Below are 15616 nucleotides of genomic sequence, written 5' to 3' on the forward strand. Positions count from 1 at the left end.
CCGTTCTTAGCGCGCTGCGAGAAGAACTACAAATCCTTAGCGCGTCGCGGGAGGATCTACAATTCTTAGCGCGCCGCGCGAAGAACTATAGTTCTTAGCGCGCCGCGGGAAGAACTACAGTCCCTAGCGCGTAACGCAGGAACAGTCAATCTTCACGCAGGCTTCCTTGTAAGGAGTCTGGCGCGTGGAGCTGCGCAGGCATCCTTAGGCGGGAAGAGCCAAAGGGGCAAGCAAAGAGTAGGGGGGGTTCAAGGCTTAAGGGCGGAACGGCGACAAGAGAGAGGAAGAGGCGGGACGGCAACAAGAGGGAAAAGAAGGCGGAAAGAAGGAGAAGGAGAGGGACGGGACGGCGGAAAGGAAGAGAGAGGGGCGGGGAGGAACATATTATTATTATTAAAAAGTAAAATATAAGTATAAATAAATATTAAATCATAACAGAAAGAGATCGGATTAGAGAAACGGGTACCTGGGTCGGGTCGGATCGGGGCAGATGTCACATAAGCGAAGTTAGTGACAACTTCGCCTAGCATGTTAGGCGAAGTTGTCGAAGTGTATTTAAGTTAGGCTACGGGTTCTTTTGTTTTAACGATTCCAGTACGTGTAATTGGTGATTGAGAAATCACGTGTTATGAGTTGCAATACAACGTGTCTTTTGCGTATTGTAACGTGTGTTTGCTTGTGTTTAACGTATTGTTGGTACATGTGTGTCAGTAGTTCATAGTCTAGCATTTGTAATCGAGTCTGTAATGTAATTATGTTTTGTTTATGATTGTTTTGTAATACGCGAAGTTGTCAACAAGTTCGCTATGGCGAACTTGTTGAATCAGCGAAGTTATGGACAACTTCGCCAATGGCGAAGTTGTCGTGTATAAAACTGTTTCGCTGAAACAGTTTGGTAAGTGGTCGTTTAGGGTTTGTTTCAGTGTGTTTCATATTGGTGTTACGTGTTATTCTCTGTAATAGTGACCGTGAGTCACGTGTTCGGTTATCAATATAACGTGGTTGATTTATTGCTCGTGTGATTCTATCTCTACACTCGTAACTACCTGTGCAGGGATTCCGCACCTGCGTTGTTAGCGATATCCCGTGTACGATCCGTTCCGGAACCTACAATTGGTATCAGAGCCAATCGGCTCGATTGTGAGGTTCGGGATTTCACGCGGGTGTAGAAAACGTCTCGTTTGACCTATTCGCGGGACGTGTTTTTGTTGGGATTGAGTTTTGCTAGTGCTTGACAGTCTTTTTCAAGCCTTTGCATTGATCGGGAGCTGCTGGATTGACGAAAACAGATCTGAACAAACTTCCCTGTTCATCGGGCGAAGTTACCGTTCATCGGGCGAAGTTACCATTCTTCAGGCGAAGTTGCCGTCGCTGGAATTAGGGTTTTTGGCGAAGATATAAGGATTAGCGAAGTTAACCACAACTTCGCTCACTTCATAAGTTCGCCTTAGCGAAGTTATCCGCAACTTCGCTTCATACCCAAGTTCGCTCAACTCATAAGTTCGCCAGAGCTAAGCGAAGTTATTTTTAACTTCGCCAAATTCAAGCGAATTTAAGATCTCAGCGAAGTTCTCTTTTCAGCGAAGTTAACCTTCAAGCGAAGTTATTCTTAACTTCGCCTACTGAGCTGTTTTAATATTTTTTTTGTTTTTTCCAGATTTTTTCAGGTTTTTGCAAGGATGTCGTCGATCAACATCTCCGATTTGGTCAAGATGGAAGTAGAAGCGGGGTCTGCCACTAAGGCCCCGAGGCTGATGAAAGGAACTGACTTCGTGGCATGGAAGGACAGATTCATCCAATATATTAAATATCAGGATGCAAAGATGTGGGTGTGCATCCAGGATGGATATATCCCACCAACCATGGTGTACGAAGGTCGCGATGTGGTTAAGAAGTACAGCAAAATGGAGGACGAAGAGAAGAAAATGTACGAGGCCGAAAGCAAGGCCCATGCTGCGATAACAATGGCACTTCCTCAAGAGGTTCTCCATACGTTCCGAAAGTACACTTCTGCAAGAGAGCTTTGGGATGCTCTTGAAAATAGATTCGAGGGGAATGTGGGTATCCGTGCATCGAAGGTAAAACTTTTGAAGACCCAGTTCTCCGTCTTCAAATTTTTGAAGAACGAATCACTGGATGATATTATCACCAGATACTATCATCTAATGACAGAGCTCAGCAATTATTCAATTGCTTACCGAGAAGAAGAGATCGTTGAAAAGCTTCTCGATGCTCTCCCACCGAAGTGGGAAATGTACACCGTCCTTATGAGGGAAGACAGAGACTTTCCAACCTATGATCTAGAAACAGCAGTAAACAAGCTCAGAACTTATGAGCTTAATATGGTTCGAAAGGAAACACCAACAGATCAGATACAAGACCCTGGTATGTATGGTGCTAAGGTTAACTCCGGCTCAAGTTCAAGGCCTGAATCTGCTGCTTTTTACTCGAAAGGGGAGTCAGGTCCTGACTCACCTAATGAAGGAAATGTTTCTGTTAACATGAACGGTGATGTATGTTTCGTTGCTGGAGGATCTAGTACTTCAAAGCCTCAAGCGTCCTCAAGTGGTTTTTCTGCACATGCCTCAAGCAATAATTATTCCAAGATGCCTATGAGTGTAAAATCTGCTGAAGAGCAGTTTGCAGTCTATGCATCATTTATTGCTTCCTATGAAAACTACATCCAGGGGAAGATTGTGGACCCTGCTGTTCTGGATGAGGACTACGACCAGATCGATGCTGATGATCTGGAGGAGATGGATTTGCAATGGCAAATGGCAATGATTGTGAGGCGTGTTAAACGGTTTATGCACAAAACTGGAAGAAAGTTTGTTGGTGGTAGGCCCGGGTTCGACAAGTCCAAGGTAAGGTGCTATAATTGTCAACAGTACGGGCACTTTGCCAAGGAATGCAGAAATGAGAGGGTTGAACGAGGACAAGGTCGACCTACACAACACTCAGGAGTTAACAGAGAGATAAATGCCATGTTGACCAGAGAGGCAGGAGAGTACAACTGGAATCAACGCTCAAGTGGTTCTGGTGAGCAAGCAAACATGGCTGAGTCTGAAGCTGAAGAATGTGAGAAGGTTGAAGAAATTGAGAAAGCAAATGAAGAAGAAACCGCTTTCATGGCAAATGACAAAGATAATCGCTCCGAGGTAAGTCCTAAAACTATTTGTACTAGTTGTGAGAATTTGTCTGAGCAACTTAAAACGATAACTGATCAGTATGTCCATTTAGATGCTGACTTTAAAACTATTAAAGAAGATCACCATTTTACGAAAGCAAGAGAAACGAGTTATAAAATTAAAATAAAAGCATGTGAAAAAGATGTTCAAAGCTTAAAAATTAAACTTGCTGAGAAAATTGAAATAATTGATCTTAGTTATGAAGTTTTGGAGGAAAAAACTAAAGTGATTGCTGATCGGGATAAACAGATTGCTGACCACCAGGTAAAGGTGGTGGAACTGAACCGCAAACTTGAGCAGTTCAGGAATTCCTCGGCCATCCTTGATCACCTCGTGAGTGATCCAGGTACCTCTGCAAAGAGGGGAGGAATCGGATATCACGAAGTTCCACCACCCTTTAACCACAATTATACATATAATCCGAGTGTTCAGAAATCTGTTGATTTCGAGGTTAATCAGACAACTCCAATTAAGATTTCAAGGGTAGAATCAAGTGTTAGCTGTGGCGAAACGAGTTCGCCTGTTTCTAGTGTAAATATTTCTGTTACGAGTCCAGTCTCATCGGATTCGGATAAGTTGTCCGAATCTGGGAAGACGAAAGAGAATGTAGTGTTACCTACCGGTGGAGATAAAAATAAATCTTCTAAAAAGTGTACTCCACTCAACCCGTATGTCCCACCTTATGTGAGACGAACGGCTGGTAACACTGCCTCTACATCCAAACCAACATTTGACAAGAAATTGGAGAGTCGGTGTTGCTTTAGATGTAACAAATTAGGGCATTTAGTTGCAGATTGCCCTCTGGAGCCGAGATTCAGAGGTGTGAAGCCAAATAAAAATGAGAATAAGCGTCATTTTGTTCCTGCTAAAAATGAAAACTTTAAAAAATGCCAAAATGTAACGAATTCAAGCTTTCATAAAGACCAACCTCATTTTTACAACCAAACCTCAAGATATAACACTTTCAATTCTCAAAGGTTTGGAAGGCATTACACCCAATCTGCAAGGAGATTCCCTAACAGGACTTACAGAAATTATCCTGACGCTAACTTGAGAAAGCCAGGGTACGGGACGTATCGATCCAAGACCAATTGGTCTTGGGTCCCAAGATTCTAACTCTTTGTTTTATTGTGCAGGAACAGTTGAACAGGGCTGCAAACAATCTTTGGATTGTAGATAGTGGCTGTTCCAGGCACATGACAGGCAACAAACACTTGTTGCAAGACTTAAAACCTGTTCAGGGAGCTAGAGTTAGTTTTGCTGGTGAAAGCGGTGGAAGGATTACTGGTAGAGGGACTGTGTCGAATGGGAGAATGACACTTGAAAATGTAAACTTTGTGGAGGAATTAAAGCACAATCTGCTGAGTGTGTCGCAGATTTGTGATAAAGAATACACTGTCCATTTCACTAAGAATGAAGCGATTGTATTGAAGCCTGGTTTTCATATACCAGAAGAATGGATAGTAATGAAAGCTCCACGTGAAACGAATACATACGTGATGGATATGAGGTCTACTGAAATGGCCACCGGAGAATCCTGTTTAATGACAAAGGCAAGCGAATCAGAATCAGAATTATGGCACAGGAGAATGGGACATATTCATCTTCGTAAGATGAACTTCATTGTCAAAAATGGGCTTGTGATGGGAGTTCCCTTAAAGAGTTTTAACTTTGAAGATAAATGCATAGCGTGCAAGAAGGGAAAACAACACAAGAAAAGCCATCTCACCAAGACGATCAACTCAATTGCTGGTACTCTAGAACTACTTCATATGGATCTCTTCGGTCCGGTGAATGTACAAAGTCTAGGCGGTACTTCTTACTGCTTGGTGATAACTGATGATTACTCGCGATACTCGTGGGTATATTATCTGAAAACGAAAGACGAGACGACTCAGATGGTGAAGAATCTAATTACAAAAGTCGAGAACGTCATGAGTAAATCAGTTAAATTCATCAGAAGCGACAATGGGACAGAGTTCAAGAACTTTGAGATGGAAATCTTTTGTCTTCAGAAGGGTATTGAGCATCAATACAGCGCTCCGTATACTCCACAACAGAACGGAGTAGCTGAAAGGAAGAACCGAACGTTGATTGAAGGAGCCAGAACTATGCTGGCAGACTCAAAGCTTCCTGTGATGTTCTGGGCTGAAGCAGTTGCTACAGCCTGCTATGTTCTGAATCGGGTGTTAACAGTTAAGAGACTTGGAAAAACTTGTTACGAGCTTATGCACGGAAGGAAGCCCAACCTGTGCGGTCTTGAACCTTTTGGGTCTCCTTGTTCGATTTTGAAGACTAATTCGAAATTTGGTGAAGTAGCTGATGAGGGAATCCTAGTCGGTTATGTTGTTGGGACTCCCAACAGACGGGTCTTCAATACGACAACTTGCAAGGTGGAGGTGGTTTGTAACACCGACATTACTAGTTACCAACCGCCAAAACCAAGCAATGGACCTGCTGAGCTGTTTGACTATGCTAAACTTTTTAAGTCATTTAACGTACCTACTTTGGAAATTTCTGAAGAAGACGAAAGAGCAGTGACGAAGATGATATTTGATGAGGAAGAGGAGATAGTGCAACATCAGATGACAGAAAAATCTCAGCCTTCCACATCAAACCCTATCGATACCCCTGCGGCCTCAACTGAAGATGAGTTTATTAATCCTTTTCACTCTCAGCCTGAAACTACCATAGATGAGATCTCTTCAAACTTGGAAGACAATTTGCATGTCGGTGCTGTTCCGACCACGAGAATTCACAAAGATCACCCATTGGAGAATGTTATAGGTGATGTGTCCTCTAGTGTACAAACCAGAAGTAGCTTGAATGAGCACACCTGTGTTTATACAAGCATTAAAGATACAGGTATCATGAACGAATGTTTGTACTCTTGCTTCATAAGCCAAGTTGAACCGAAGAATTATCAAATGGCTTTAAAGGACAGCTCGTGGGTCGAAGCCATGCAAGAAGAGTTGGCTCAGTTCGAAAAAATGGAAGTTTGGACTTTGGTTGAAAAACCAAAGAATGTGCATGCTATAGGCACGAAATGGGTGTTCAAGTGCAAGAGAGATGAAAAGGGGATTATCGTGAGAAATAAGGCGAGGCTGGTTGTTAAAGGTTTTAATCAGCAAGAGGGTATTGACTACAATGAGGTTTTCGCTCCTGTTGCCCGGTTAGAAGCGATTAGATTGTTTTTGGCGTTTGCTGCATCTAAAAAGATGAAGGTGTTTCAGTTGGATGTGAAGAGCGCGTTTCTTAACGGGAAAGTTGATGAGGTTGTGTTTGTTGAGCAACCTCCGGGTTTTCCTGACCCAGACTTTCCGGATCACGTATACAGGTTGAGCAAGGCGTTATATGGGTTACATCAGGCACCTCGTGCCTGGTATTCAACGTTATCAGACTACTTGCTGGAAAATGGTTTTGAAAGAGGATTGATTGACAGTACGTTGTTTGTGAAGAGAGAAGGATGTGACTTCCTACTGGTTCAAGTCTACGTGGATGACATCATTTTTGCTGCATCAAGAGTATCCATGTGTCAGGATTTTGAAGCTGTCATGAAGAAACGATTCGAGATGAGTGCTATGGGTGAACTAACCTTCTTTCTAGGATTGCAGGTTGATCAGAAGAAGGATGGGATGTTCATTCATCAAACAAAGTATGTTCATGATGTGCTGAAGAGATTCAAGATGGAGGACAGTTCTCCATATGACACCCCAATCTGCGTCAATCACAAATTGGGCGCTGAATCAGTTGGTGACGCAGATGTGGACCCTACTCTGTATCGGGCGATAATAGGTTCATTAATGTATTTAACTGCTTCTAGGCCCGATATAATGTTTTCTGTTTGTCTTTGTGCTCGTTTTCAGGCAAACCCAAAGGAATCTCACATGAAAGGTGTGAAGAGGATTTTGCGGTATCTTAAGGGCAAGCCGAAACTAGGGTTGTGGTACCCAAAGGGAGGAGACGTTGAACTGGTGGCATATACAGATTCTGATTATGGTGGATGTAATCAGAGTCGGAAGTCAACAACAGGAGGCTGTCAGTTTCTTGGAGGAAGATTAGTTTCCTGGCAGTGCAAGAAACAGACATCAGTTGCAATTTCAACATGCGAAGCTGAATACATGGCAGCATCCAACTGCTGCTCTCAGGTTTTGTGGATTCAGCAACAATTGCGCGACTATGGTCTGAATTTCTTACTTACTCCTATTTTAATTGATAACACTGCCGCCATCTCAGTAATTAACAATCCCGTGAAGCACAGTAAAACTAAGCATATTGACATTCGTCATCACTTCATACGGGATTGTGCTGAGAAGAAACTGATAAAGATCGAAAAAGTTGATACACTTGAAAATTTTGCTGACTTGTTTACAAAAGCGTTTGATAAATCCAGATTTCAAAACCTAATTGAGCTAAACGGGATGATCAATCCCGAGTAACCATGTCTTTGTTTTTAAAAAAAAAAAAAAAAAAAAAAAAAAAAAAAAAAAAAAAAGGGTCATTTTTGCTTAAAATCAGTCGGTTACCTCAGTTTGATGGACATATCCTCGGATATGTTTTGGTCCTCGTTTTTCGACTTAGAAAATAAGGATAGCCATTAACCGGAAGACTGAAAGTAACCGGGGCAGCTATGACGTGTGTTCTTTCAGTTGCTGAAAATTAGTCGGTCATACTTAGTAAGAAGGACACATACTTGTATGTGGTCGGTCCAGTTGATCCATTGGATCTTCAGGATAGCCGTTTACCTGACGACTTTGACGTGATTGGGGCGATTGAAATTAAAGTTTTTTTTTGGGAAATGAAATTACTTTTCAAGTCTGTTACTTCGTAAGAAGTTCAATGCTGTGTTTAACAGAAAATTGATCCAACCTTGGAAAATGATATATATACTGATTGTGTGTGCTTAACTAGTGAAGTTATTAGGCTTAAAAGGCTTTAGAACAGTCATTGTATGTCATGGTAATTTTTATGGTGCGTAAAAGTGTATGTGATACTAACTTAAATTTACTCGAATTTACGTGGAAACTCCTTAAGAGTTTTGTATGTCTTCATACATATCTTTTCGAATGATAGGCAGAAAAGCGACTACCCAGTCATACACAAGCCCGTAAGTGTTCTGATTCCCGTGAAGAAAGCATTTCAAGATACTGCAGTGATCCAGATTCGGGACTTGCAGTGGTTTAGTACTCCGAAGTCGATAAAAATATTTGTTTTAAAAAAAAAAAAATATATATATATATATATATATACGTGTATATTTTTAAGTACTTATGAGACATAGTAACAATCAAGACTTCTCATGTCTGGAGTAAGAAGAGAACGGGATGCAGTCAACGAGTATATACAAATTAATCAGACACTATGGGTCGAAGTCAACTCGGGGTGACTTGGGTATAGCCAAATACGCTTTGAGAATAGATAGAAGACATCATTATCTCTGATATGTTGCCATCTTAAATTTTTGAGCTTAATTGAACCTTAATCCGTATCACAGAAACGATGAAAACCATTTACGTTATTTACATGCTTACAACCTGTGTCTCTATGTCATAATACAGCTAAACACGGATCTAAGTGACAGTCACATAGTTAGTATGATTCCTGTTGGGATCTTTTCTAAAACGTAGTGGTCCCTGACTAGACTGAAATTTGATCCCTTATTTCGTTAAAATTTTTCTAAGTTTTTTTTTGTTTTTTGTAGTTATATTATTGTATTGTTGGTTACTGGGTCTTGATCATATTTGTTTAACTCTTTTTGGTAACTTATAAGGTTAAATTCAAGATTATTCAAACTTAAAGGGCTGATTTTGAAAATTACGGGCGAAGTTGTTGAATTCGGCGAAGTTGTGCTTAACTTCGCCTTGGCGAAGTTAAGCGTAACTTCGCCTGAACCAACTCTGCCCTATATAAGGGATTTTGAACAGTAACAGTTTCAGATTTTAACTTTTCCGGCGCACTTATATTTTTTTCCGGCGATCTTGTTATTCACTTTCGATTCCGATCTTGTGTTCCTTGTTTCTACTATACTAGTGGTATGTGTTGTCAATATCATCCTATCTTTCTCTTTATAGTTTTACCCGGTTCGAGACTCTCGGGTCGTTGAACCTTCGAAACCAAGTTTTTCGACCTCAAGTTACGTGTTCATGGACGACCTTCTCGTCCTAACACCATTGAAATATGTTGGACTTCATTGTTATATCCATAAATCGGTCCGAAACGTCGGATAAAACTTGTTTGAATCTGAACAGTCGCCGTTTCAGATTCAGGCGAAGTTAAGGTTTACGCGAAGTTATTCTCAACTTCGCCAGTGGCTTAAGTTCGCCTTCAGCGATGTTATCCACAACTTCGCTTGAAGCTTAATTTCGCCTATGGCGAAGTTATCCATAACTTCGCCTTGAACACAACTTCGCCTATTTCAATTTTTTTTAAGATTTCAGACGAACTTACAGATGAAGCGAAGTTGTTCACAACTTCGCCTCACCTTTAAATTCGCCTGTTCTGTGTACATCACAACTTCGCACATGGTACACAGCGAACTTGTGAGATGGTTATATGGTCTCTAACTTGATTTGTTTTATGCAGATATGGCTGCTGTTGGAGGTGCTGGTGGTGATGATGGTGATGAGCAACGACAATTCTTTCCAGCCCATAACCAATACATCACTTTGGATCCAGACGCACGAGGCGTTGAAGACTATAGGGAGATTATCACATTTCTCCAACGATCACGAGTTTTTCACGCAATCACTAATACACTACCCATATCTCTGCCTAACATTGAAGATTTCTGGCAGACGGTGTATTATGATTGCAGACCTGAGCCTCCGGTGATGCGAGCAACCGTAAATGGTCACAACATACAGTTTTCCTCGGAAGACATACGGTTGGCTCTGCGGTTCGGTGATGAAACGAGAGACGACCCAACGGAGTTCGTAGCTCCTTTCCGTGACGGAGCTTACTTGAGGATGGGTTATTCGGGTCCGCTGGGGGACTCGCAGAGGAGGAAAGGCTTTCTGCTGGATCAATGGCGCTTTCTGATGCATGTGTTAATAGTATGCATGTCCGGCAGAAAGGCAGGAACAGACGGGATGGGTGCGTCGATGCAATCGGCCATGATTGCGCTGACTTACAACCGCAGATATTCTTTTAGTCAGCTAATCTTTTACGAGATTGATCGTCAGAGACGGGCGACGGCGCGCGAGCGTTTTACTATGTATCCTCGGTTTCTACAAATGATTATTAATCATGTCGCTCCGTCTATACCGCAAAGACGCCCTATCAGATACGTTGAGTGCGTAACAAAACGTATCTTTGCTCAGTGCAGGACGTCGAGCACTCGTAGCAACCCTGAGCGGCGTCCCAGGCATACTCCACTTTTCGGGTATCTCATCAACCCGGAGTATGTTCCTGCAGGAGGGGACGAGTTCAGAGATCCCCAACCACATCAGGCGGCAGCACCTCATGCTGTATCAGCTGCGCCTGTGGTTTCTACTGTTGCCTCTGCTGCTGTGCCAGCTACTGTATCTCATGCTGTGTCCACTGCTAAAGATGTTGATCTTAATGCTGCCTTTGGCGTACATGGTGTGTTTGATATGGATGTCTCGGGTCCTCAATTTATGGATGTTACCAGAGCAGCTACTTCGGTAGCTGACTCTGATCTAGACGAGACGTTTGCTGAGGCAAGAAGACTTATGGTGTCTCGGGAACGGACTACGGGAAAGAGGCCGAGAACTGTGGAGGAGGATGAGGATGAAGTGGATGAAGAGGAGGCAGTGCAGATTGTGCTTAGACGTTCAAGAAGAGAACAGAGAGGTATTGGTTCGGGAGCTGGAGAATCTTCAAGACTAGTACGTTTTGCTCCACCTGCCTTGTCTGGTATGTCTCTTATTACTACTACAGCACAGGTTACATCGGTCGAGACGTCGGCCCCAGCAATTGTGTCCCTACCACCCCAACCGCTTAATCCACCGGTGGTAGTTGCACGATTTGTGGAGTCGACAATCACTTCTACTGCAGTGTTACCAAGTGTACCACCTGCGGTCACTTCTGCTGATGTCCCGCCAACTCCAACGCCTACTTCAGATTCCGAGAGGATTACATCACTAGAGCGGATTGTTGCTGATCAGACAAAGACCATTCAAAGCCTAGTGGAATCCAATCGACTACAAGCTGCCCTCCTGGTTGAACATGGAAGAATAATAGATGCCTTCAAGGATTACTTGGCATCTCAGGGGGAGAATACTTGTAGGGGCGATGAGTTGAGAACGAAAAGACGAGAAGATCATGACGATGATCCCAATGCACCTTCCGGTGCAGGTGATGAGCTGCCAAGAACCTCTCAGGCTCTTGGGGCTTCCACAACTGAGGGGGAGTCTACAAATGCAGCTGGTGATGATGTTGTAGTTGTGGATGACGACGCTGATGTTGAAGACGTTATCGATGCTTTGAAGGAGTTGGATGAGGAGGAGGACGATGAGTTGATGGATGATGACGACGTGTTGCCTATGGATGAGATTGAGAGGATTGGAGAACAGATTAATGTGGAAGATGTATTAGAAGAAGGTGAGATTGTGGATGATTCAGTGGAACATGAGATTCCAGCTGTTGAGAGATCAGAATTGGGGGATGAGAGTGTGATAGAAGATACAGTATGGGAGGAGCAGCCGAACTGGAAAGAAGGCTGTGCTCAGTGGTTTGTTAAAACCAAGAAGCCTGGAGTGCCATCGATGTTCAGAAAGACTTATAATATAAAGGGCTATGCAGAGTCAAAGAAGGGAATCATATGCTGGTTGTACGACAAAGAGCTGAAACTATTTGTGATCAAACGGTACGACGGCATTCAGTACTTTAAGAGATTGTTGAGATCTCTGAATTCCTTACCAGAATGTGAGGTGAAAGATTTAGCGAGATTGGGGCTGATCAATAGAAGCAATGATGATATGGCAAGAATCATTGAGAAGATCGTATGGAAAGAAGCCATTAAAGACAAAAAGTTTGAACTGCTAAAGCCTCAAAAAGGAAAGTTGATAGAAGACAAAGATCGTGGAATGAGAGCTGACGGCAAACCATGGATGGTTATGAAGTATAAACCAGTCCGTCATTTGAAAGAAGTACCGATGAAAGTTATGCCCAAGAACGTCCTAAAAGATTTAAAATGGTGGTACGTAGATTGCGAGACAGCTGAGGCAGTAATGGAAGATGAGGATGAACAAGAAGTACTTCGGGTTTACGACCCGATGCATCTTGTTAATCTGTCGCAGGCTGATTTGAAAGTGCTCAACGAGAAGAAGATCTTCTACATTCCTGCTTGGAAGGATCAAGCTAGGAAATATCAAGGGGTAGTGTCGGTATGTGTGAGAGAAGGGGCGCACGCGTAGAGGTGAAGATTACAAGACTCAAGATTTGAAGATCAAGATATGAAGCTACTGCCAAGGGGGAGTCTGTTGGTACATGTGTGTCAGTAGTTCATAGTCTAGCATTTGTAATCGAGTCTGTAATGTAATTATGTTTTGTTTATGATTGTTTTGTAATACGCGAAGTTGTCAACAAGTTCGCTATGGCGAACTTGTTGAATCAGCGAAGTTATGGACAACTTCGCCAACGGCGAAGTTGTCGTGTATAAAACTGTTTCGCTGAAACAGTTTGGTAAGTGGTCGTTTAGGGTTTGTTTCAGTGTGTTTCATATTGGTGTTACGTGTTATTCTCTGTAATAGTGACCGTGAGTCACGTGTTCGGTTATCAATATAACGTGGTTGATTTATTGCTCGTGTGATTCTATCTCTACACTCGTAACTACCTGCGCAGGGATTCCGCACCTGCGTTGTTAGCGATATCCCGTGTACGATCCGTTCCGGAACCTACACGTATATCACTTCTACGCTCGTATCGTCTTACGTAGGGATTCCGCACCTACGTAGAACGAGATATTTCCGTGTAGATCCGGCTAGGAACCTACAAGCTACCTAAGGCACCAGGAGGAAAAGTATTCATGCTTGCAATGACTGATTACTTTTCAAAGTGGATAAAAGCAGAAGCTTTTGTTCAATTCCGTGAAAAAGAGGTGATAACTTTCATTAAAAGAAATATTATTACTAGATTCAGTATACCTTCAGAAACTATTTGTTATAATGGTTCCCAGTTTATCAGGAAAAGAACCACTAACTTTTGTGACAGTTGGGGCATCAAGATGATTACCTCAACTCTGGTGCATCCTCAAGCTAATGGCCAAGCGGAATCAAGTAGCAAGATAATCATCAACAATTTGAAGAAGAAACTAGGATCCAAGATAAGCAAGTGGGCCGAAGAGCTACCTTATGTTCTTTGGGCTGACAGAACAACACCCAAGAATGCAACAGGCCAAACACCCTTCTCATTGGTATTTGGGTCAGAAGCAGCAATCCCTACGGAGATGGTGGTTCCTACAGCCAGAACAAGCATCCGTGATCCTGAGGCCAATAGAGAAATCCTTCTCGAAGACTTGAATGTTGTGGAAGAACTCAGAGGTCTAGCCAATATCAGAATGGCGGCTTATCAACAAAGGGTGCTGGGGCATATAACAAAAGTATAAGGATTAGAAGATTTCATGAAGGAGATCTGGTCTTGAGGAAAGCCTTCCAAAACACAATCAATCCAGCAAATAGGAAGCTAGCACCCAAGTGGGAAGGTCCTTATCTAATAGAATCGGAAGTAAGAAATGGGGCATATCATTTGCTCACTATAGAAGGCAATAGGTTACTAAGAGCTTGAAATGCTATCCAGTATTCGGCTATATGGAGGATCCTACGATTTATGGTAGACGTACCATACCACCGGTTTATAACATTTTCATGTTATCTCACGTTTGGGCTAAATCCCGGGTCGGGCGAGTCCCCAATTAACATCCGTATCTTGGGCGAGTCCCAAGTTTGGGCTTGTCCCCGGTTTTTTGGGCGTGTCCCCAGTTTGGGCTTGTCCCCAATTCACGGGCTTGTCCCCAGTTCACGAGTTTGTCCCTAGTTGCACGGGCTTGCCACAAGTTTATTTGTGGGCTTGTCCCCAGTTTAATGGGTCAAACCCCGATTAATCTTATAAGTTGTTTGCAACAGATGTTCTAAGTTCAATTATGAGGATCAAGACTTATGGATTCAAAATCCTTAACTTACTTCTACAAGGATCACGGAAGGATCATTACTTATGGAAACTTAGGTCTGATTAGACCATATGGTATGATTCTTGCTTGTCAATTTACATTTGTTTATCTAAAATCTTGGTAACACCCTTCTACTTAAAGTTTTGAAATCGCTAAATAATTTTCACAAGGATATTCTATCCTAAAATTTATTATTCAAGAGGATTTTTTAGAACTTTCGATAAAGCTAAAGCTATATATCAAACAATCTTTCAAAATAATAAATAACAGGAAAATAGACAAAAGATTTTGTTCATTAAAAACTTACTTGAAATTACCCAAAACCAACCCGGACTTCACCATTCAAAAGATGGACCATCCATCCAGGTTGAAGTAAGTTGTTACTAACGATTCAAACTAGTGCAGGAAATTAAAGACAGGGGCATCAAAGGCTTCATCCCCACAAACAAAGGATCCATCCACCTTTGCTACCCCTATTAATTGTCTTAAGGATCCTAGTTCCTTTATCTTAAGTTACTATTATCTTAAAGTACACAACCAAAGTGTTCATAAAAACATCAACAAAAGAAAAGCATAGCAGGCTCAGGCCTTGTCTTTATCATCCTTCATTTCCCGTCTCCATAGCATCCTCTTCAGTGGCTGCTTCTTTCCCTTCACCATCATCACCTGCACCCTTCGCACCACTGGTCCCAGCCTCGCCTTCCTCTGCAGCCTCGTCCTCCTCACCAACATCCTCCTCTTCTTCTGCTCCGCCCATCCTTGCCAGAGACTTTTTCCACTCATCCACCTCCTAATTAGCCCTGTCAAAGGAAGGATCGTTCGCCTTAGTCACAAACTGGATCCTTGCATGCAGTATAAGCTTAGCTGCGGACATCTTTGCCTCATTAGTTGCCGCCTTGATCCCTTATTTCATCTTCATTTCCATGGAATGGACTTAGGAATCGGCTTGTTTCTTCTTCTTTGTCAGTTTGGAAACAAGCTTATCCTTGGTAGCAGCAAGAGTCCTCATTCCCGCCAAAGTCTCCTCGAGGTCCTTGATGACAGACCCGTAATAAGAGTGGAAACCTTGGGCACCCTACAAGTCAGAAGGTTGGTATCAGCAACAAATATTTTAAAAACTGACAAACAGGATTGAGGATCCTTACCTCAGTAACTGCTTGAGCGACAGCCTCTTGAAGATGCTTCTCCACATCCTGGACCTCAGCTTGGGGTTCTGGTATCTTTTTTTTCTTTCCTGACTGAGCCTTAGCCCTGGTGGTCACTGTGTGAGGGCTAGGAACTTGGATGATAGACTTGGATA

The sequence above is a fragment of the Bidens hawaiensis genome, unplaced genomic scaffold (assembly GCF_021521415.1).
Source record: "Bidens hawaiensis isolate Kalapana, Puna unplaced genomic scaffold, B.hawaiensis_p1.1 tig00014339_1, whole genome shotgun sequence".
Lineage (NCBI taxonomy): Eukaryota > Viridiplantae > Streptophyta > Magnoliopsida > Asterales > Asteraceae > Bidens > Bidens hawaiensis.